The following is a 23368-nucleotide window of genomic DNA, read 5'->3' as shown; positions in this document are numbered from 1 at the left end:
CTCAAAACCCTCTTTTATCTGATTATTTTTTAATAACATTTGAATTTACAATAATGAATTACCCGGCATTTGGGAGAAAAATTAACTACAGTACATGTAAATCTAAATGATGCTGCAAATTGAAGGAAGTTATTCCATCATTATTAACTTCAGGGCCATGTACCAATACAACAGAGGGCAATGCCCTAAACTTCACTCCTGCAGAAGTTGATTGTCTTGTTGATAGTGCCGCAGCCTCACTGCATACGACTTGCCACTGTTGCCCCTCTGAATAAGAAGGTCATGAATCAGAGAAAGCTAGCTCCATGAAATGATTTACAAATATGTACTTTAAAGAAAATATCACAAAAACTGGAAAGGAAGTGGCAATCCACTAATTTAGAAGAACTCTGCCTAGCCTGGCAAGGCTAAGGCAGATCTGTAAGGCAAGATTCGCTTATTATTCATCATTAATAAAGGAAAACAAGAACAACCCCAGGTTTCTTTCAGCACCGTAGCCAGGCTGACAAAGAGTCATAGCTCTGTCAAGCCATGTATTCCTTTAGCTCTCAATAGTAATCACTATATGAGTTTCCTTACATAGATCTTGCTGAGTTGACTTCAACAACTGCTAAATCTAAAGATTCAACATGTTTTTTGGACTGTATCCCAACTCAACTTCTCCAGGATATTCTCCCCTTGATTGGCACTGCCATACTAGATCAGATCAATCTCTCTGAAACATCTCTCTATGTTTCACAGACTTTCAAGGTTGCTGTTATCAAACCTCATTTTGTCATTGGGAATGAAGAAACAGCACTACGGTGGTTTAAATCATATCTATCAGACAGATTCCGGTTCATGTTAATGATGATTCATCCACATATACAATATGTGGATGAATCATAGTCACATAATTGATTATGACTAAACCTATAGTTAGTCACAATTATTTCTATAGACACTGTTACCGTTAAGGATAAAGCCCATAGTAGGGCTGGCTCAGGCAACTGAACCATCCCTTAGTTATGCTGCTACAGGCCTAGGCTGCTGGGGGACTTCCCATAATCCTCTGCACACCTCTTCTCTCTTTCTCTCCTCAGACCCACTCTCCCATTTTTGAACCATTATTACATGTCATTTACTCCTCTCTCTCCCGTGGTCCTGTGCTTGTTTCTCTCTGGTCTCTCTTTCTCTGTACCTTTCTGCAGGTACCTCTGGCTCCGGAGCTGCATGTTTGGTCCTGGCTCCACCGACCTGCCCAGTGTTTATTGTCTACAGCTGTCCATTTTTAGCACATTATTTTGCTTAATTTTCCACTCTGCATAGGACACATTTTATATTAATATTTTATTATTACATCTACTGTAGTTATTTTACACTTAAACACACTGTCTTGTTCATATTGTATATCTTGTAAATAAGGTCCTAGCTTTATCTTTATCTTATTTTTTGTACTTATATTTTACCTATATTTTTACTTTATCTTGTTTTATTGTATTCTATAATTTTCTTTTATATTGTACGACTCTTATTGAAGTTACTTTCTATGTATGCACCAAACCACTGAAGCAAATTCCCAGTAATGTGAAACCCTTTCACTTACATGGCAATAAACCTGATTCTGATTCTGCCAGTTGTATTTTAAATAATTACAAGTAGCAGTTAGTTTCTTTTCTTTCCTGTCTACCTGTATTTTATTGTGAATGAAGAGCTGATAGTGTGAACGTTTGTGGGGAAAAATAAAGTGGAAATCGTTCAGATATGACATGAATGTGATTTGTAAGCCTTGCTATTAGCTGTTCCAGTGTTTATCCTGGGACCACAAAGGTTTGGCCCACATTTTCTAACATTATTGCCAGATTAAAGTGTTGAAGATGTGTGTTGAACTCTTGCACATTTATGGCTGCACACTGACAGACACTTCCCTTCTCCCGGTATAAGTACAGTTATTTAGATCATTACCAGGAGTTAATCACATGCACACAGATATGCTGCGCAAAAGTGGCCCTCAAACGATCAGATATGGCCACTGGCCGATAGTTGTGCAAAGCTTACACTTATGACTTGTCAAATTCTTCCAACCATCAGCAGTGCAGCAGTTATCTTTGGTCTGCATTATTAATGCCATATTATAACAAACATCTTTATCATGTCTTATATAAAGTTAACATAATTTTTTATAAATTATCTCAGGTACACAATGACACTGATTAATTAGTGAACATGTAGTTCATCAGCATGAACATTAACAGCACTAGCAGCTAAGGTACATCTCAGACACAACTGCTTACATTACACAAGTGGTTTTACATTACACAGGTACTCTCAATGTACACTGTATTTGAGGTCATTTAAAATGCATGTGTTGTGGAAATTAATTAGCTAAAGACAGTTCAATGATTTCTCAAGACAACACTCTACCCATAATTTCCGATTTTGAAGAAAATCCACTCAGGCTATCTGCTGGATTGATTTTGAACTGAATTCGTTTGATGAATTCATGATGTAAAGAGAGGAGGCTCTGAACTGATAGATTCTGCTTCAGACATGCACACAGCCAAACTACGGAGCTGGTAACAGGTAGGAGGCACCATTCCTTCACAGAAATGCTTGGCCAGCATCACCACAGCATCACATTACAGCAACAGTGCTCAACAGTGCTGGTATCACTGCATTCACATCTCTGCAGACACACAAGAAGCATGACACAAATACTGTAATCTCTAGTGTACACAAGCTAGTTATTAACACACAATGACAGGGTCGCTAATGTGGTGGTGTATGAAAGACAGCAGCAAGTTATACTCTGCCTCTCGCTGCATCACACACGGAGGACAATCCCAATATAGAAAAAGTGGTTGCCATAGAAATAAATAAACTGCTTAGTCATTCTGAAAGAAGACAAATGTGACTGTGTGTGACTTAACAACCAACCTGACATTCTGCCATCAGAATTTTCCCACCTAGTCACTGCGGAGGTGTGTGTGTGTGTGTTCACTGGTGAGAACATACATACGTAGATTTGTGTGAGTGCATCTGCAGTTCAGTCTATGCTGACATGACATAAGCACTGCATGTGAGGATGCAGCAGGAAATGTGACACTGCTGATAACGTGTGTGTTCAGACTGTATTTTCTAATATGAATATAATGACATTGATATGACACATGCTTGCAGACAATATTAGAATAGTTACAAAGCACAAGAGCCAGAGATCACAGGAGGATAACAATATTAAGATCAATGAGCATCAGGACAAACTATAAACAGAAAGAGGCAGTATTTGTGTAATGAGACTAATCCTAATGGACGGTGAGAGCGGTATTGATAGTAACAACAAGTTACTAGATCCAGAAACAGAGCTTGTAGGCTGGCTGCCAGGCCAATTGGGACTGGTCCTGGGGTTATATAGCACAGTGTGGACTGAATTATTATTATTTAACCAGCTAGCCACTCCAGCTTTGACATCACAACTGTCTTAACAGATCAATACCTGGATACATGACAATGGATGAGGTTTAAATTGCACTATAGCCTTATTAGTGTGATGGTCCTTACTGTGCCTTACTGTCCATACATGGTCAGAAGTGTTCATACAGTCTGAGCTGTACAGTGGTTTACTGCATGAACCAAAATTCCTGAGAAAAGCAACAATGCACAACAGAGAACTCATTCAACCTCCAGTGACACTTTTTGGAAATTGAGTTAATTGGGTTTTTGCACTGTGTAAAATATAACAACCAAACTTGTAGCTTTTCAAATCATCATTAAAATCTCAAAGGCCTCTCTCTGCCTCTCTGTGACCTGTTAGATATACCATTGCTCTCTAAAGCATTGTGTGATCCTGTTTATACAGACTCTCTCCCTTTGGGAATAACGACGCCTCAACTCCAGCTTCTGTACTTCATCACTAGCAGGTCATGTCATCCTGAAATGGTATTGATTCATAACTTCTTACAGTTACAGAAAAGCATACAGTAGGTTATTTTGTCTCATGACATCACTGCTTTTGACTTATATGTTTCTTGTTTTTTACGATCACATCAAATTAAAAATATTTTATTTGTTAAGATTCATAAATAAAGATGATGACATGACTTCAACATTTAATTGCCAATTTGCCAATTCCCTAAATGGTTGTTTTAGCTCTTCACTTATCTGCAGACCAACATTTCTAATACAGATTGAACAAAAGTACTGGAAGCATTTCTTTTTTTTATGTTAAACAACATTAGAAGTACATTACAAACAGATTTAGTTACATGTACAATCATCTTAATAAAGCATCTGGAAACCGTCAAACCCACCATCTCCAAAGACTGCAAGTACATCAGTGGTTTGTATCTTCAGTAAGGCCACAGTAACATAACTATGTCACTACCTTCTTATTCCTTTAATCAAAATTCAAATGACTCTTCTATTTAGGATAAAATGTATAGGAGAAATTTACAGAATTTCTCAGCACATTCTCAGACATGGAAAGTCTATGCTACAAGCAGAAGCTTAAAAAACTCAAAAAAGAGCATATGGCCTCCAAATGTAATTACAATTCAAAAATATGCATTTTATTACAGTATAATAAGGATTATAATCATACTATTTACTATACAGAAAATTAGCTGTGTACAATCATTTAAGTCAAATGGGTGGAAATAATTTACCATGACACAAGTTACTTTGGAATTGACTTGTTTTGAACCAGTCAACATCTCAAAGTGCACAGGCCCTATGTTTTTGAAAAGAAATAGTCCCCTGAATGCACACACATGAATAAGAAAATACACATGTGCATGTCCTAATCCAGTATTTAACTGCTGCCACAGCTATTACTTACTCTTCTGTTCCCTTCTTCTCAGGCTGCACTGCAGCAAAAAAACACATCCAGCAAAAAATCCACAAAGCTCCTTCAGTTCAGTGAAACTCCTCACTTCAGATGGCCATATACTTGGCCGTGTGTCCTCACATACACTTGATCCTCCTCCTCACACATACTGCACTACACAATCATGCCTCCTATCTTATCCCATCACTGCTGCATGTAAGTGTGTGTATGAACACACAGACAGGAGAAGACTATGCTGGCTATGAGGTGATCGAGAGAAGGAGGGAGGAGACAAGAAGAGGGTGGGGGTGGGAGAACGGGGGAGGGAACCACCTCTCTTTTTGGTTCTGAAATATGAGCACGCTGCTCAGTGCTGCAGTAAGAAGGAACAGTCTGTGTGTGTGTGTGTGTGTGTGTTTGTGTGTGTGTGTGTGTAAGGCAGTCAGCGCAAACTGCTGTTTGCACAGGACTATGGCAAGAGGAAAAAGACATTCCTTAACACCCCCCGCCCCCCCGAAAAGTCTACTGCGGGAGGGTATAGCCAGTCCCATGTCTGTGTTTACAGACACATCTGACACCAGAAGTGTGAAAGGAAAAAGTGTGTATGTGTGTGTATGTCTACCAAGTAACCTTACCCTAGTCATAGTCCGCCCTCCACTCCCAAAAAATTAGGAGGAGCCACTTCTGTCAGGTCCAGCTGGGTTGGCTGTTGCTAAGCAGCATTGGGCCACCTCCCTGTTATTGGCAGCAGGACTCTGAGGGAAAACAGAGAGGACGTTTTGGACTGAAGAAGAAACAAAAATACAAAACACACACTGGCTAATTCTGAAATATGTCACCTAGATGTAATTTAATCAACTTGGTTAAAACATTTTTGGACATTCTGAAATTAAGAAACATCTGAAAAAAGGAATATCACTGGGCAAGTGACAACTTTTTCAGGCCCACGGGCATGCAAAAATGTCCAACCACATGTCTGATGCAGTAGGCCCTCATCATTTAATCTATTCAAGTTTAAAAAGAAGAATAATAATAATTTTATAACAGGGAACAGTTAAAGGTTTGTATTTTTCTTGTGTGTAGCTACTTTAAGGCTAAAAAAAAGTTAGGTGGTTGTTTGTATCGCCAGCCTCCATCACTGAGCAGTTCAAAATCTCAGTGTGAGTGGTGGGGGAGTTGAAAGAGTTTTTAAAGTCCAGAGGGTGAAGTGTTTTTGTTTCAAACCAGAGTGCAGGCTGGAAAATGAGCAGTGAAAGACTGAATTCTCTGTAAACGTTATGGTTGAGGCACTACTAATGACCAACGATTAAATGTTCATTTTGTTTTGTGGGGTGATAAGGCCTGTTGGGACTCTGTTCTGTTGATGTCATTGTGCTTCCAAAGCTCAGAGATTTGGTTTGAATAAAATTTTATCCAATAGAAATGATGGACAGAAAGAGAAAATAAAGGCCCACACCCAAACAATGATAACACCCAGACTTTTATTCTAAACGACATTTTTAGCAATGAGCGCTTGGACTTCATGTGCCTGACTGAAACCTGGCAGCGCGAATTGGATTATACTCTTCTGAACGAACTGTGCCCCCAGGACTGCTCCGTGTTCGGCACAGCTCGTATTTCCGGCCGCCGAGGAGGAGGACTCGCTCTCGTCCATCGGGATCGTTTCCCCTGCAGACTAACGAGTCAAGATTCTTTCAGCTCGTTTGAGCTCCAGATGACAAAGGTTGGAACGAGTCACCCTTTTTATTGTATCTTAATTTACAGACTTCCTGGTCCTGCTCGTGTGTTTTTAGATGAATTTGCTGAATTTTTATCCTCTATTATCAAACTGGAGTCAGTGCTAATAGTTGGTGATTTTAACATTCATATTGACAATCCCTCATGTAATATTGCCTCAGAATTAATAACCCTAACGGATTCTTTAAACTTGACACAACACGTTTCGGGTCCCACTCATGAGAAAGGCCACACTCTTGACTTGGTTTTCTCCTTAGGCCTGAGTATTGACCAAATTTATGTTAGGGACAGCCTTGTGAGTGATCACTGCTGTATATTATTTAACGTACTTTTCCCACTTTTACCACTGTCAAGTACTATTGTTTCTCAACGACGCATTATAAATCAGTCTGTCATTGAGAGGTTTTCAGAGTCATTTGATCCTGACTCGTTCGCGAATGAGTGTAATGATGTTGAATCATTCGTTCTGTCTTTTAATAATCACTGTCTGTCACTTTTAAACAAGGTAGCCCCTGTTAAACAGAGTATTATCTCTCCAGAAAAATCATGCCCATGGATTCAGGAGGACATTTGTTCTTTTAGAAGAACTTGTCGTAAAGCAGAGCGTTTATGGAAATCTACTAAGCTGGAAGTACACAGACTGCATCTTAAGGACTTGGTTTCCTCTTTGAACGAAATGATAAAACAAGCCAGATCTGCTTATTTCCGACGGTTAGTCCTATCTAACAAAAATAACCCAAAATTTCTTTTTGAGACAATTAATAATATTGTCTCACCTCAAGCATCTCAAATTCAAGTGGACTCAGTATCGGACTGCAACAAACTCCTCCTTTATTTTGTGAACAAGGTTCAAGATTTAAGGGCCAACATCTGTCCATCTGAGGATGTCCAGCCCAGAAATTCTTTGTTTCCACTTCACATTTGGTCCACTTTCTCACCTGTTATGCTTGAGGATATTCAGTCATTGATAAAAAAGATCAAACCTTCTTCATGTCCTCTAGATTTTATCCCTACATCTTTGTTTTTAAAAGTGTTTGATCAAATTGGCCCTTGCTTGGTGGAGATCATTAACCTTTCTTTACAAACTGGCTCTGTTCCCAGCTTTTTTAAACAGGCAGTTGTAAACCCCATTTTAAAAAAACCAAATCTAGATCAATCTGACCCAAAAAATCTTAGGCCCATTTCTAAACTACCTTTTATGTCCAAAATTTTGGAAAAAGTCGTGGCTGAGCAACTTACCTCCTTTCTGGAGGACCATGACTTGTTTGATGATTTTCAGTCCGGCTTTTGTAAAATTCACTCCACTGAGACTGCACTTCTAAAAGTTTCAAACGATGTACTGATGGCCGCAGACTCTGGCCAGTACACAGTCTTAGTGCTGCTGGACTTGACAGCTGCGTTTGATACTGTTGATCATACTGTGTTTTTAAATCGTTTACACGATGATTTTGGGCTCTCTGGATCAGTACTAGATTGGTTTGCTTCTTATTTCACTGGCAGAACTTTTAGAGTTGCAGTAAACAACTTTATGTCTGAGCCAAATGACCTGCCATGTGGGGTACCTCAGGGTTCAGTGCTAGGTCCCATTCTATTTATGTTATATTTATTCCCTCTTGGAAGGTGCATAAGTCTGTTCAAAAATGTGTCCTATCACTTTTATGCGGATGATATTCAGTTGTATTGTTCGTTTTCTGAATCTGAGATAGGTAGGTTATCAAACCTGTTAGATTGTTTGTCAGCCATCAGAAAATGGTTAACAAACAACTACCTTCAGCTTAACTCTAAAAAAACTGAGACACTGATTATCGCACCGGATGAGAAAATCCCTCTTATTAAGCAGCACCTTGGTTCAATGAGCTCCACAGTTCAGTCGAGCATCAGAAACCTTGGGGTGTTGTTTGACAAATCAATGTCCCTGGAAAAGTATTCAGGGACGTTGGTGAAAAGCTGCTTCTTTCATTTGAGGAACATTGCGAAACTTAAAAACATTGTATCAAGGCCTGATCTGGAGATGATTATTCATGCTTTTGTTTCGTCTCGTTTAGATTATTGTAATTCTCTTTTTATGTGCTTTAACAAGGGCTCTTTAAACCGGCTCCAAATTGTTCAAAATGCTGCAGCCAGGCTTTTAATGGGAGTTCGCAAGCGGGACCACATTACCCCAATTCTAATCGGTTTACACTGGCTACCAGTTAAATCTCGTATTGATTTTAAGATTTTAGTTCTGACTTTTAGAGCAATACATGGACAAGCCCCTAAATATATTTGTGATCTTTTAACCCCATACTCGTTCACTCAGGTCCTCAAATCAAAACCTTCTGTCGGTGCCTAAGATGCATTTTAAAACCAGAGGTGACCTAGCGTTCCAGTCTGTCGCTCCCCGTCTATGGAACTCTTTACCGTTAACCCTGCGTCTGACCGAATCTGTTGACTCTTTTAAAAAACAGCTAAAAACACTTTTATTTAGACAAGCTTTTAGTTGACTGGGTGGCTTGCTTATATATGTGTGTATGTGTATGTATGTATGTACGTATGTATGTATGTGTATGTGTGTGTATGTATGTATATATATATATTTATATATATAATTGATTGGTTTGTTTTATGCTATTTTTAGTGGTTTGATTTTACATTATTTTATTAAGTTGTATTTATGTAGTGTTATTTTAATTGTTATCTTATGGCACTCTGCACTTTTATTGTAAAGCACTTTGTGATCTTTTATCTGTGAAAAGTGCTATATAAATAAAGTTTACTTACTTACTTACAGATTATAAAACAAAAGTTATTTACTTAGAATTAGAAGTATTATGAAATCAGTGCAACTACTATACATTCAAGATCACATTTGTTTGCATAAGAAATTACTACTGTGGCAGCAGATCAAAAACTTACGTGAACACACTCCTATTACCAGCCAAACTGTGATTCAGAACACTGATTGCATAATTCAAGTGGGCACTGCAGACCCTGCAGCAAAAACTCCACTCTGAAAATAATTGTATCCAACACGGGTGATTGAGCAATCCACTGACCCAGTAAAGCTGGTGAGACAACTTCATGTCATTTCCCCTGCTATGTCAAAGAGAGAGAGAGAAACAGTCCAAATGATGTTGACACTGCCTGTACAAATGCCAAATGTCATTTTTTCTGTTTCTAAAGCGTGTCTGTCATGATTTTATGGACATTGTAGTAATGTAGCCAATAGCTCTCAAAAGTAGCTGATGATAACGGGTTACTTTAAAACACTTCTTCAAACATGTTTTCTATTTTTCTTGTGGGTGTGACTTATATATTTCCAATTGGATGTTTTCTGCAAATCAGCTGATATAACCTCACCTATAATTTTTCAGTTTTTGACAGTACTTTGTAAAGCTAAACTTGAATTAATCAATATTTTTATGCCTCCGCGCCAGCGATAGCCAAGGCCAGAGGCATTAAGTTTTCGGGTTGTCCATTCGTCCGTCCGTCCGTCCGTCCCGAATTCTTCTATGCGTGATATCTCAAGAACGCTTTGAGGTCTCTCTGTCAAACTTTGCACAAATGTTAACTGTGACTTAAGGCAGATCTGAAAGGAGTTTGGAGGTCAAAGGTCAAAGGGTTACAATGACCATATTCAGACCAAACTACGGCCAGTGGGCCACACCCGACCCTTTGTGTGTCCCTGTCTGGCCCGTGTGAGGCCAATCATAAGAATTAGATTAGAATCATTAGAATATAAATGAAAAAATATTCATGCCGTGCATGCAATACAACTGTGTTGCCTTTATTTTGAAAAGCCAAAAGCGTGACCTTTTGCGTATGGATGCACATGCGTGCATGAGCCTTGACTGAACTGCAACAAGTGTTGCTAGCCAAGTTACCCTCAAAATGTCAGCTTAGGCCAAGAAGAGAAAAGTTGATAATGAATGTTTTCAACAAGACATGGACTACCAAGTACTTCTTTACAAAAGAATGTGCTTTGTGGTACACTGGTCACTGTGCTAAAACACTACAGTTTGAATCACCACTACATGACCAAACATGAGGATAAATATAGAAATTTGTCTGATGAAGAACGAGCAAGGGAGTCGGATGCTTTGCTAGCAAAACTGCAAAACCAATAAGGGCTTTTTACAAAACTTTGCACATCCAGGGATGCAGCCGTCAGGACAAGTTATGTAATTTCTCACTAAATCACCAAAAAAAGTAAGGCCTTTTCTGACGGAGAATTAACAAGGAAGGTTTATTGGACTCTGTTGCACTGATATGCCCGGAGAAAAAGGGAGCATTTGAGAACACTGTAATGAGGAAGGTCGAGGACATTGCGGGAAACCTGGAGCTTCAGCTGAAAAACAGAGCGGCCAACTTTGACTATTTTTCCCTGGCTTTGGATGAGAGCTGCGATGTACGTGACACTGCCCAGCTACTCACCTTCTGATGTGGGATAAATGCAGACTTACAAATCACAGAGGAGCTGGAAGCCATGCAGTCAATGAAAGGGACAACAACTGGGAGTGATTTGTTCGCAGAAGTAAATGCATGTTTGGGCAGGTTGGGGCTGAAATAGGACAAGCTGGCAGGGGTGACAACGGATGGTTGTGCAAATCTGACACGGAAAAAAAAAAGAGAATGCAAGATAAAGTGACAGAAATTAACCCTGAGCAGAAATTGCCATTTTTGCAATGTATTATACATCAGGAAGTGTTTTATAAGTCCATGTTAAAAATTAACCATGTTGTTGATGCTATAACTAAAACAGTTAACTTCATCAGAGCGAGAGCATTAAATCACAGACAGTTTGTTGCACTTTTGGAGGAAAATGAGACTGAACATTGTGACATAAGCTATCACTCCACCGTCAGGTGGCTCAGCCTGGGCAAAGAGCTGAAAAGTGTCTGGGACCTGAGAGAACAGATTCAGGATTTCTGTGTGAAGAAAGGACATGACATCCCACAGCTTTCAGATGCAGACTGGCTGGCACACCGCAGTTTTGCTGTGGATGTGACTGTATTAATGAATGAACTAAATGTCAAACTGCAATGCAAGGGCCTTTTTGTGCATGAAATGTACAGTGCAGTGAGGGCTTTCATGAGAAAGTTGCAGCTTCTCTTGAGCCAAATAAAGGACAACATTCTCACCCAATTGCCAACACTAAAGGAAGCTTCCCCATCAGCTGATCACCTCCGCAGGTACTCATGTTAGAAGCACTGCATGGAGAGTTTTCAAGGTGACTTCAAGATTTCAAAACAGTTGAGAGTGAAATGCACGTGGTTTCTTCTCCCTTCAACTGCAGTGTGGAAATGCACCAAGTGATGTTCAGATGAACTCACTGACCTGGAGTCTGACACACTGCTGGATTTTTACTCTTCCCTCAAAGAGGAGAGCTTTCCACACTTGAGAAGGCATGCTCAGAAGATTCTAGTCTTTGGATCTATCTATGTGAACAGACATTCTCAGTGTTGACGTTCAACAAACGCAGATCCTCTATCACTGATGATCACCTCTCAGCTGTCCTTCGCATAGCCACCTCAGACATTCAGCCAGATTTCAATGCACTTGTTCAAGCCCAAGACAGACTGGATTTTTCTCACTGAAGTAGTAAAATGAAGTGAAAAACATTAAACTTACTGTTGTTTGAAGTAGTTACAATTTTTTACAAGAATAAAATGAAACTCAGATTCATTGTTTTTGATTTTACTGTTTATTACCTCTATAGGACACCTACACCACAATTTCACATTTTTATTTATATAAATATTTGCACAAATGTTCACTGTCACTCAAAGATGAAGTGAGTAGATTTTGGAGTTTTGAGGTCAAAGGTCAAGGTCCCTATGACTGTGTTTACATTTTGCTTGGCAATGTGATATCTTAAGAACCCTTTAAGTGATTGTCTTCAAACTTTGCACAAATGTTGACTGTGACTCAAGGATGCACTGAGTAGATTTTGGAGGTCAAAGATCAAGGTCGTTACCTTATGTTCATTTTATGTCTGGACGGTCTTCAGACTTTACAGAAATGTTGACTGTTGACTCTCATTCAGTTAGTTGAATGAGAGTATAGAGACCAGTGCCTCTGGAGGGAAAGCCTGACCTCCCGTTCAATGGGTCAATACTGGAGACTCTCTTCTACAGAAAATAGCTAAGGTTTGTCCATAAAGAGGCTAGATCTGTCATTAGGTGCTTTTTCAAAAAAGAGTTGTTAAAAGTGCAGATGCAGACACACTAGGCAGATTTAAGGATGATGACTCTAATTAATAACAAAAAAAAAGGTCACTGGTTTCAAAGTCCATAAGCCAGGAAACAAAACACAGGATAACTCAAGGTGTCCTTGTAGGGAAAAACCCCAAAACTAAACTTGAAGGCAAAACTGGACTAGTATTTGCCTCAAAACAGTCAAAGGGGTATATCCACAGAAGGACCAAGAACTGGGAGCAACCAGGTCCAAGCACAGGAAAGTCCACAGGTACAAAGCTCGGGTAAAACCAACATGAATAAACTGAGGCAAGAACAGGTACAAACTTGGGCAGAACAACAGCATGAACAGACTAGGGCAATAACACAGGAACAAACACAAACAGCTGAGACTCAGACGAAGTGACAGGGAGACAGGGGAACAATGAGACTTAAATACACAGGGGTAATGGGCCACAGGTGAATCACATTGGGGAAGGACAGACTATCACCAAGGTAGGAAACCAACGGCTCATTATAAAAAACCTGCATGGTGGAGGAGTAGTAGTAGTTCAAATGACCTTAGAATCATTACAGTTGAGATTAATTATGTTTTCCTTGTCTGAATGAAATGCCTCAACACAGAAAATCCATCCATCCATCCATCCATCTTCAACCGCTTATCTGGGGCCAGGTCACGGGGGCAGCAGTCTAACCAGAGGCGCCCAGACTCCCCTCTTCCCTGACACTTCCTCTAGCTCTTCCAGGGGAATCCCGAGGCGTTCCCTGGCCATCCCCTGGATGCCTAGAAATTCCGCCCATAAAAATTATGAACAGAACCGGTGACAAAGTGCAACCCAGTATTTCAGTAGATGCCAGTATTTCAATAAACCCTTGTACTATCAATTTAACCACACAGTTTTTATGCCAAAATTGATGCAGGTTTTTTAAAAGTGGGTGAACCTGCTAAAAAAAAGCGACTCCTTTCCCATTGCCAGTGTGTCACGTTTGCCATCACAAATATGCTAGAAAAAAGGGTTAGTAAACAGAAGAAAGCAGCATGGAAGCCAGTGATTATGTCATGTCATTACCTTCTTCGCTCACCTCGCTGGCATGCCACTGTTGCCTTTTGCAGTATTGCATTACAAGAACAAAATCGCTATTACTCCTTTTGTAAAAACAAAAAACAATAAATGTTCCTGTCTATTTTGGTGCCAGTGTCTGAAACTTTGATACGTGTCACAGAATTGTGCTGGGGATGGAGACAAAAATTGACATGTCCACCCTGGTGTTATGTTTCCATCACTGCAGATAGGAGCTAAAGCCAATAAAAACCCATGACTACTGCAGGAATGAATGCCGATTTTACCTTTTCCCATGGAAGACAAAAGCCAGATGTTAATGGGTGTTATTGGATTTTTTTGTCCAATGTGAAAAGGGCTTTAGATGCCCAGTAATTAACAGAGGTAGGGAGGTCTACCTTCTGCTCAAAACTGTGTATAGTGGAAACACTGAGCACTAAAGGTGTGTCTGGAGATAAAAAGCAGCAGCACTTGAGGAAAAACACACATTTACCAACTCTTAATCATATTGGTGGAAATATTTTAAATAGCTTTGGGGTTGTGTGGCAGGCAGTGGCACAGGAAACACTGCACAGATAGAGCGAACAATGCAGCAAGTTTAGAATGCTGTCATCCAGTCAGTCAAAAACATGGAAATGAAAAGCAGATGGTTTCTACAACAGGACAATGCTCCTGAGCAGACCTCAAAATTCCCCATGAACAATTTCAAGACATGTAAGCTGAAGCTTTCGGAATGGCATGAACATGCTTTACATACAAGCCTAAGAATATTTCTGAAGTTGTAGTGATCTACAAGGAAGAGTGGATAAAGATTATTCAGATAACTGCCCAAGGAGGGGTTACTAAGCACTGAGTTGCCCAAACTGTTGCACATGCCACGATTACCATTTAATTCTTTTTCAGGGCCATTTCCCTTCAATCTACACTTAATAACCCATAATGAGAAAGTGTATGGAAATTTCTGAAAATCACAAACCAAAATCTCTCATTCACATAAGTTTTCAGACTCTTTGCTGTAGTAGGGTTATAATCTTTTATTATCCTTCACGTGTCTAGAACTTGACTGAAATCCACCTACCAGGCAAGAAGGACCTTGGCCAGGGAGGTGATCAAGAAACCGATGGTCACTCTAACAGAGCTTCAGTAGTCCTCAATAGTGAGAGTGGTGACGGTACACCTTTCAGCATGACGACAACCTGAAGCAAACAGCCAAGACAATGCTAGAGTGGCTTCAGGACAAGTCTCTGACTGTCCCTGAGTGGCCCAGCAAAAGCCCAGACTTCATCTCTGAACATTTGTGGAGAGTCATGAGGTTGGCAGTTTGCAGATGCCTCCCATTCAGTCTGACAGAGCTTGAGAGGACCTGCCAGACTTGCAAAGCTTCCACACATTTACCCAAAAAGACTCACAGCTCTAATTGCTGCCAGAGTGAGATTTCAGTGTTTGATTTTTAATAAATGTGCAAATATTTCTTAAGATACGTTTTCGTCTTCTCATTGTCAGTTACTGAGTGCAGATTGATTGACTGGGCAAAATGGCAATTTTATCCATTTAAAATTAAAAAAACACAATAAAGTCTGCAAAAAATAAAGGGGCCTTAATACTTTTTGAGATAACTGTATATGTACTGATAGACACATTGCCCTTCACATGTTTGCCCTTCATTTGTCACTTGTTTCCCTTCTCAGCCTTATCTACAAATTATCGTGTGTGTGTGTGATGCATGTATTGTCCTCCGAGACTTTGCATGCTTTGAAAGCTTAAAAATTCAGCCCCTGTGACCATGTAAGCTTCAGCTTGTAGAGTTGCCTTTTTTAAGATCAAAATGTTAATCAGATTATAAGTGCATTAATTCCTGTATGCACTGCCAGACTGTCTTCACTTGAGAAAATATGGACAATGTTTTAGATTTATATTTTATATTTGGTGTTAGGCTTTAGGCCAAAGTCATATTGTTTTGGTGAGTGGAGACATTTCATTTGGAAGCACATAAGAAATCTTTGGTAACATGAAACATACTTTGTAAAAACATTTTATCATGTTTTGTGTGACGGCCCCCATCTTATTATATTTTTAAGTAATGGAAAGGTGTGGTGGGCGCCAGCCAAATTTGTGGCACCTGGGCTGGGTGGACCCAGGGTATAAAAACCCAGCCCACACTGACTTCAGGGCTCTTCTGTTTTTTCCTCTCCACAGCTGGTATCAGCCAGCATTGGTACACCTTTTCTTTTCTTTTCTTTCCTTTTCTTTCTTTTTTGACCCGAACACCCCCCCCCCTCCCCACATTTCATAATGCTCACTCATGCACACCCCATAATTGTATTTCCTGAGTTGTTTATTCGCTTTAAGTATAATAAATTTACATTTTTATTATTCTTTGGGTGTCCTTTCCTAAGAGCCAGGTTATGACATTTGTGAATATGCAATTGGATTAAACCTATGGTGTGTACATGTAGTTTAAGCCTTTAGAGTTGCCATTGTCTACTCACATGCAAAGTAAACTTGAAGGTGTTCAGTGTTTTCTTCACAAAGCTGTAGCATGTGGTGTGTAATGACTGCTGGGATTTAACTCATGTTAACATTCTGTGTTTGATCATGAGGGCTCACAGTGGTTTCACTCACACTGTGAGTAATAAGCTTCCTTACTGTGCTACTATAAATAATCATAACAAAAAGTTTGAAGCTTTTTTGTCTTAAAAAATTCACATGATCAAATTTCATCTGAAGTAATGACTTAAGCAGAAACCCACAACCAAGCAGTTTTTATCGAAGCCCTCCTGTTGTATGTTTAGAAGCCCACAGTGAGCCATATACTACCCTTGACATTATATGTTCAGAAGAATGAATAACGTTATAAGCAGAGTAAAAACTCAATAATACAGACATTATGTGAAAATAACAACACAGATCTGGATATAAAGCAGAAAAAACAAAATGACAGAAAGCTATTATGAATGCCATTCTAGACTATGAAATTCCTGGAGTGGGATTTCTTACTGCTAAAACGCCGAATAGCTGGCTAACTTTGTACAAAGCAGTTGCTGGCTGTTGTGAAGCTCAAGCTAAACTATGGGCTCAAATTAGGGTCAATAAGATTTTCAGCCTGTAAAGTGATCACAAATAATTCCCAAGAATTCCACCAATTAGTTCATGGTTTAAAGGTCCATGACTGAATTTACACTGGACTCAAGAGGATCTGGACACCAACTGCAGATGGGAAGATATGCAACACTTCCTGTTTTTACAGGTAACAGATAACTTTTAATCATGAGGGTACATAGATTCTATGTGTAAAGGTTCCTGCAGACTTAAAGCCTAGGAGGAGTTTGTGAAAGTATGTTCCGCAATTTTGTGAAAAAAGTTATAGGCAGCAATACGTGTGGTCTGTATCGCAAGATTCAGTTCAATCCAGGGAACATGTTTTGGTGTCTGCCATGTGTACTCTGCTGCAACTTTCTGAGTGTGAGGAGACCAACCAAGAACTTCCTTGTAACCAGGGTAAGGGTATTCATTCCACAAACGTGGTGCAAATACTGTTTTCAGACATTTTCAATTTTCAATTTTCAAACTCCTCAAACTACGCTTGCATGATTAATCATATTTTCATCGTCATCGCGATGCGAACATGCGTGATAAACACATTGCAAAAGCTGGTCTGAAATGCAATAAGTTTTGTTTACATGTGCCATGCTTTCACTCTCATTCGGACATTTGGCCAATCAGATGCAGCCCTGGACACATGGGCCATGCATCCACTGGGTCAAACAAACAAAATAGCCTTATTGATTACTTACACAGCAGCTTGTCATTTGTGTCTCTATGTGGTTGTGCGCTCACAATTCACTGCTGCTTTCTGCGCACAGCGAGTTCCGACCCGATGCGAACACACACAGACACATGCGCACACAAACACACATGCAGATACGTGTGTGCACATACATTGATATTGATTGATTGGTTATTGATTTTGAGCTCATACTTCAAATTAAAATATTAATAAATATTACATATGAATTCATAAATAATCCATGAATTATGACTTAATAATCGTCATCGTGCAGGCCTACTCTAAACCAAACTGAAAAATATAGCATTCGAGTAGTAGAAAAACTACTCAAATGTTTTTATTTTTTCTATATATTAAGGGCCGCTACATTTGCTGCTACTGTTCACAGGTGAAGTCTTTGTTTTGATGATGAAAAATGAACAAAAACTAGCTGATTAAAGGAATTCAAATATTGCACCTAGCCTAAAACAACTCTCTGACTTTCTGACTTTCATGCCAATAGAAATTCAAGGTAGCGACCAAGAAACTGGTCCTAGTCTTCAACCAACTAAGCACAAACCCAACCAAGAAAAAAATTTATAAGTCCAATTTCCATCACCTGCCCATGATTAGCACACCTGTGGTCTTCAACACTGAACTCAGATAGTGGCTGTCCGGCACATCGGCTGGCATTACTCAATTAATTTATCTACCTGGATGGATAAAGATGCAGGATGCTTACATGAATTATAAATAGCAGCACAGAAAATAATGTTCGCACTCACTGTCACACTGGCTCACAATAAGACAGGTGTACGTTACACTGAAATGTTTTCTTTTCCACTTACTACTACAGCTACACAAACAGCAATATACATTTAAAATGGAGCTACAAATTGATGTTTTATTGGAAATGGTTGGATTTTAGATAATAAAAACTGTAGTGGTCAGATAAACTCATTGTGGTTGGCCTCAGTGTGTTTATTATTTGACTGTAAGAACCAAGTGGTTTAGTGATGTGTATATAATGTGTTTTTGGTAAAGGTTGGGGTAGCCTTAGCGTCTAGGCCTTTAGCAACTGACTATTTATTTTTTCCTTGCCCAGAGGTCATATGACATTAGCTACAAGAGATGTAATGACACAACATTAAACTAACCTAGACCAGTATCAATCAAACTTGGTGACCTATATGACAAAGAGCTGATTAAAAAAAAGTATTTTTGAACCATTTTACGGCCAGATGTGGGCACTGCTTTTGCTAACATAAGGCTATTTAATTGGACAGAAAGAAAAAAACATTTACCGCAAACACCTGTTTGTTTGCAGTATTTGAGAGCATGTCATGTCATACAGACATGACTGTTCCTTTCTTTCCTCCGTCCCAAACTCATTTCAACCAGCTGTCTGTTCATAACCGACTTGACCAGCTGACTTCACTATGAGCTGAAGATGATGCCCCCCCCCCCCACCCCGGTCTGGTTCTGTTCATTCATGGTCATGTTCATGGAGGGAGTTTCTCCTCTTCACTGTCACTAAGTCCTGCACTGTTGGGTTTCTTTCTATAACACTGTAAGGTCTTCACCTCACTCTGTAAAGGGCCAGAAGCCAACTGAACTGAACAGAATTGAAAAACCATAGCATCAAGAGAAAGCATTCAGTAGAGAAGGCAGTGATAAAGCAGTGCATCCCCATAGCAAACACAGAGACAGCGCTCCACCATGCCAAGGAGAGAGACTGAGTCTTTATTTAATCCTGGGCAGCCCTGCAGGATGATGCAGAGGACAACCTGTTATGTAACACTGCGAATGCTGCTGCAGCAGAAATGTCCATTACACACTGGCAATCGCTACTGCATGGAGACTTATCAGAGACACACACAACACCACAAGCAGTAGCCTGGAAAGGACTACACAATGCTATTCATTAATGCAACAGCCATGTACATTTGTGCTGGGCCTAAACAAACACAAACACACATATAGCCTCCCAACCCTGTGTCTGAAAAATTACCTTTATCTACAACTGAACTGCAACAGGAAAATATGTCTTGGTCAGTGATGTGTGTGTCTGGACCTCAAGGATGTCGTACCCTGATGCCAGTGTAGCCCAATTTGATCATTTTGGAAGCTTTAAATAGCTTGATAAATGCAGACAGGGTGGTATGGTGATGTAAACAGCTTCTTGAAAAAAACGGATTTTTTCATCTATACACCATGGAGAGTAAAATTAGAGTAATTAAATGAAGAGAATGAAGGTTTCATTGGCTTATAAGGATAACCTTACTGCACCTCTTCATTCAAGGATGTAAATTTAAAACCACTAGACTAGAAGTAGGATCGAAAGGACACTGAATGCACTTTAACCTGTGTTTGAAAAAATAAATTTAATTAGCATAATATAGTGGCATTACCATTTATGCTTTAGCCATTTGTACGATTCTGAGGCCAAACATTAATAGAGACACTGATGTCTTACCATTTTCTTCTCAGTATTCCATGTGTTGTTTAGTTAAACAACATCTTTCTTACTGTCCTTCAAGATAATGGCATGTGGTAACCTACTGAAGAGTGTGAGTAACTTAAAGTAAAAATAAATATATCACTCTCCCAAGTTACCATGGGAACCCATGTCCACATCGCTCTCTCCAAAAGTTACCATGAGAACTCCTGTTTATTAAGAATATTATGTTTCTATAAAAGGCGACATAATTCTTTAAAATATAGAGGCTGTGTTTGCTGAAATTTAAACCCAGCATTTTTACTGAAACTCTGACTTACTAGCTCAAAACTGACGCACACTTAAGAAGAAGGCATTCACTTTAATAACCTTTAAAAATAAACATGACAGATTCATGTCAACTTGGTCCCTGACTATAAAAAAGAAACGCCCATGTCACCTTTCCTCGAAACATAGTAAATTTGGGGGGGCAAAGCAATATTAATTAAAGTTGAAATATAGTTGAAAATTTGCAGTGCTTTTAGACAACATGTATGCCGGATTTACCATAAGACTCTGCTGACTTCGAAGTGTTAAATGTTTGTTTTTAACAGCTTTCTACCTTAACCAATAAACGAGCTAACATTACGCTGTCACATTTTAAATGGAGTTTGGGTTTATGTGGACAAATCTGCACATTTCAGGCTGGTTAAGGACCCGTCGCAGATATGACAATATAACGATATGATAAACAATATAAAGTTACCAATGCATAAAACTGAAAGTAATGATATGGGGTTAAACTCTCACTTACCGCCGCCCATGGTCCTGTGTGGATTTATCCCGAGCAAGCTGCTTCTCCACTGTTTCCACCTGCATACACCACGGCCGCAGCAAGAATGCATTTACATTTACATCAGATGTCTAACGCAGATTCGCCAGATTCTATTAAAAGTATGCGTTTAGGTCTTAAGCACAGTAGTCAATAATTCCTTAATTCCTTTTTACATGATCAGTGATTGCTGCAGTCCTCGAGTTTGATCGGCTGAGTCACGCAGCGCACGCGCGCACACAGACCTGCGGTTTAACAGTTAAGGAAACAAAGTAATGATCACACCTCCAGCTTACTTACACGCTCAAGGTATGGAACGTAAAAATAAGCAGGTGGAGGAATAACATTTTCTTAACTACTCTGTCATTGTGTTAAAAAAAAAAGTTTTCTTGGAAATTTATGGCAGTGGTGATACTTTTGTTTTATATTTACAATAAGCCCCTAAATCCCATGGCTGATGCTGATTTTAATGCTAAACTAAATTTTTACTGTCCACACTGGTCATTTCACCTCACCTGTAGAATATGTTTTGATTTCTAACACTGCCATCTAGTGACCAAATGAAGACTGATAAGTGTAGATTCTTTTTTTTTTTTTTTTTTTTTTTTTTTTTTGAGGAAGAAGAAGAAAAGACAACCTTAGGTGTTATTTATTTATAACACATTTATATTTAGTAAAAATAATAAAAACATAACATAATTACAATATTTTTATATAAATTATTATAAATTATTCTGAGTTTAAAGCCTCAAAAATACAAAAAAACCTCATGTTCAGTACCACATTGCTTACAGTAAGAAGATGGCTGACAAAATTTGTTTTCAGGGTCCAGTGTTGCATCAGTGTTTGGATTTTGTAAACATGTGCAAAGGGCCTCCACTAGATGGCACCATGATACCACTGAATGCACACTGAGGGTCACAGGCACTGACAGTGGAGAGTCTACTACCAGTGTGTGTAGACTTGATATCCAAGATTTAAAATGTGTAAGTAACAAATAGGCCTACAGATAAGTGTAGATTCTGTGCATAACAGTAGTTAGTCCTGACTTCATTAAACGTTCATTTAAACAGTTTACACATGGAGCAATACGGGTGGCGCACAAGTCGTTAAACCAGTCAGTGTCGCCAGACTACATGGTCTGTTTCTGAGGAGTCAAATTTGACTGTAGGACTGTATCAAAACCTATATTTGGTCAGAAATTAAATTAGTCATGTGCAAGGAGTTTAGAGCCAGGCCAAGCGTAAAGACGAGATCAAGGGGTGGGCACCACCTTGATCCTTTGAAACCTTTAAACATTTCCTCTAACCATTTCGACTTTTTGCTAGCTTGCTATCTTTTTGCGCTCTGGCTGACTAAACTGCATTTAAGGTGTTACAGCAGATTCAGACTCCTAGAAAATCGACAGTGATTAGGGTGGCCAGATGTCCCGCTTTGTGCGGGACAGTCACGCATTTCCGTTACTTTTCACACGTCCCGCAAATTGAGACGTTGTCCCGCATTGTTATTGACAGTCAGACTCCAGTTTTGAAATGCGTGTTTTATAATCTGGCATTTATCAAATAGGGGGCGGGGCGGGCTGTTTGATCATGTCAATCAAACTGGGACGCGGGTCGCGGTCGCAAGTCAAGTCAAAACGGCATGCAGCGTGAGACATGGATGGAAGCTGAAAGTGCATTGTCTGTGTGGGCCCGGCCTACCTGCAATTGTTGCTGTGATAGAGAGAGCTGAAAGACTTTTGATGGAGCAGAATAGAAATGTTTATTTTTTTTTTTTTTAGAAAGTTTTTTTTTAAGTTCTTTTAGACTACCTTAATGCATTGGTATCCCACATTGTCCCACGCAAACGTAGTCTTTGTCCTACATCTGGTGAATTGGGATCTGGTCACCCTAACAGTGATATGTTATTGCTAAGATAAGGATCACATGGATTAGTTGTCTATTATTTCACTAGCAAGTTGTGAGTGTGGTATTCTATTACTTTAAAAATAATTATAGGCATGTCAAATGTTTTTAATGGATCTTAATCTCTTTTTTCAAAATTCCAGAGCTACTTAATTTTATGTACACACCCTCTGGGATACATCTACCCCCGGTTGGCACTCACTGACCTAGCTTGTACTACCCCTGTGGTGACACATGGTGGTGGCAGTATCATGTCCAGTACCATGTCCCAGTCATGGAGACTGGGCAGAACTTAGGGAAGGATGAATGCAGCCAAATACAGAGAGGACCTTGCAGAGAGCCTGCTCCAGAATGTGTGCGACCTGAGACCAGGGTGGCAGTTCACCTTTCAGTATGGCAATGGCCTGAGCCATACAGCCAAGACGATGCAAAGAAGACGATCAGGTCCTTATTTTCCCTTCTCCTTTTCTCCGACTCTCTATGAATCCTATTTACAAGGTTGTCGGGCACTTATAATAACAATCTGAACCAGTGGCAAAATCAAGCAGTTTAGTAGATGTAATAGTTGTCTGTTTATTGCATTGCAGTTGCCTGGAGTTATCCCTTAAGCTTAATAGAACATGTGTGGATGGACCTTAAAATGGCAGATGA

At 39.5% G+C, this 23368-nt stretch overlaps 1 protein-coding gene across 2 annotated transcripts in view; it reads right to left on the bottom strand.

Annotated features, from left to right (window-relative positions):
* Nucleotides 1-20882, bottom strand: part of LOC121180463 (microtubule-associated tumor suppressor 1 homolog) — a 77347-nt gene extending 56465 nt beyond the window's left edge. The window contains exons 1-2 of one of the 2 annotated variants that reach the window (XM_041035894.1): nt 20796-20882; nt 5440-5559 (exon numbers count right to left, since the gene is read on the bottom strand). The gene's annotated coding sequence lies outside the window, so the exon portion shown is untranslated. Of the gene's footprint in view, nt 1-4816; nt 4953-5439; nt 5560-20795 lie in introns of those variants that run through there. The other variant, XM_041035895.1, reaches the window with a different exon arrangement.
* Between the last annotated feature and the right edge of the window lie 2486 nt (nt 20883-23368).

This window comes from Toxotes jaculatrix, chromosome 4 (genome assembly GCF_017976425.1).
Source record: "Toxotes jaculatrix isolate fToxJac2 chromosome 4, fToxJac2.pri, whole genome shotgun sequence".
Taxonomy (NCBI): Eukaryota; Metazoa; Chordata; class Actinopteri; family Toxotidae; genus Toxotes; species Toxotes jaculatrix.
Note: the sequence above shows the minus strand (reverse complement) of the source record. Positions and strands in the feature narration are given on the sequence as shown.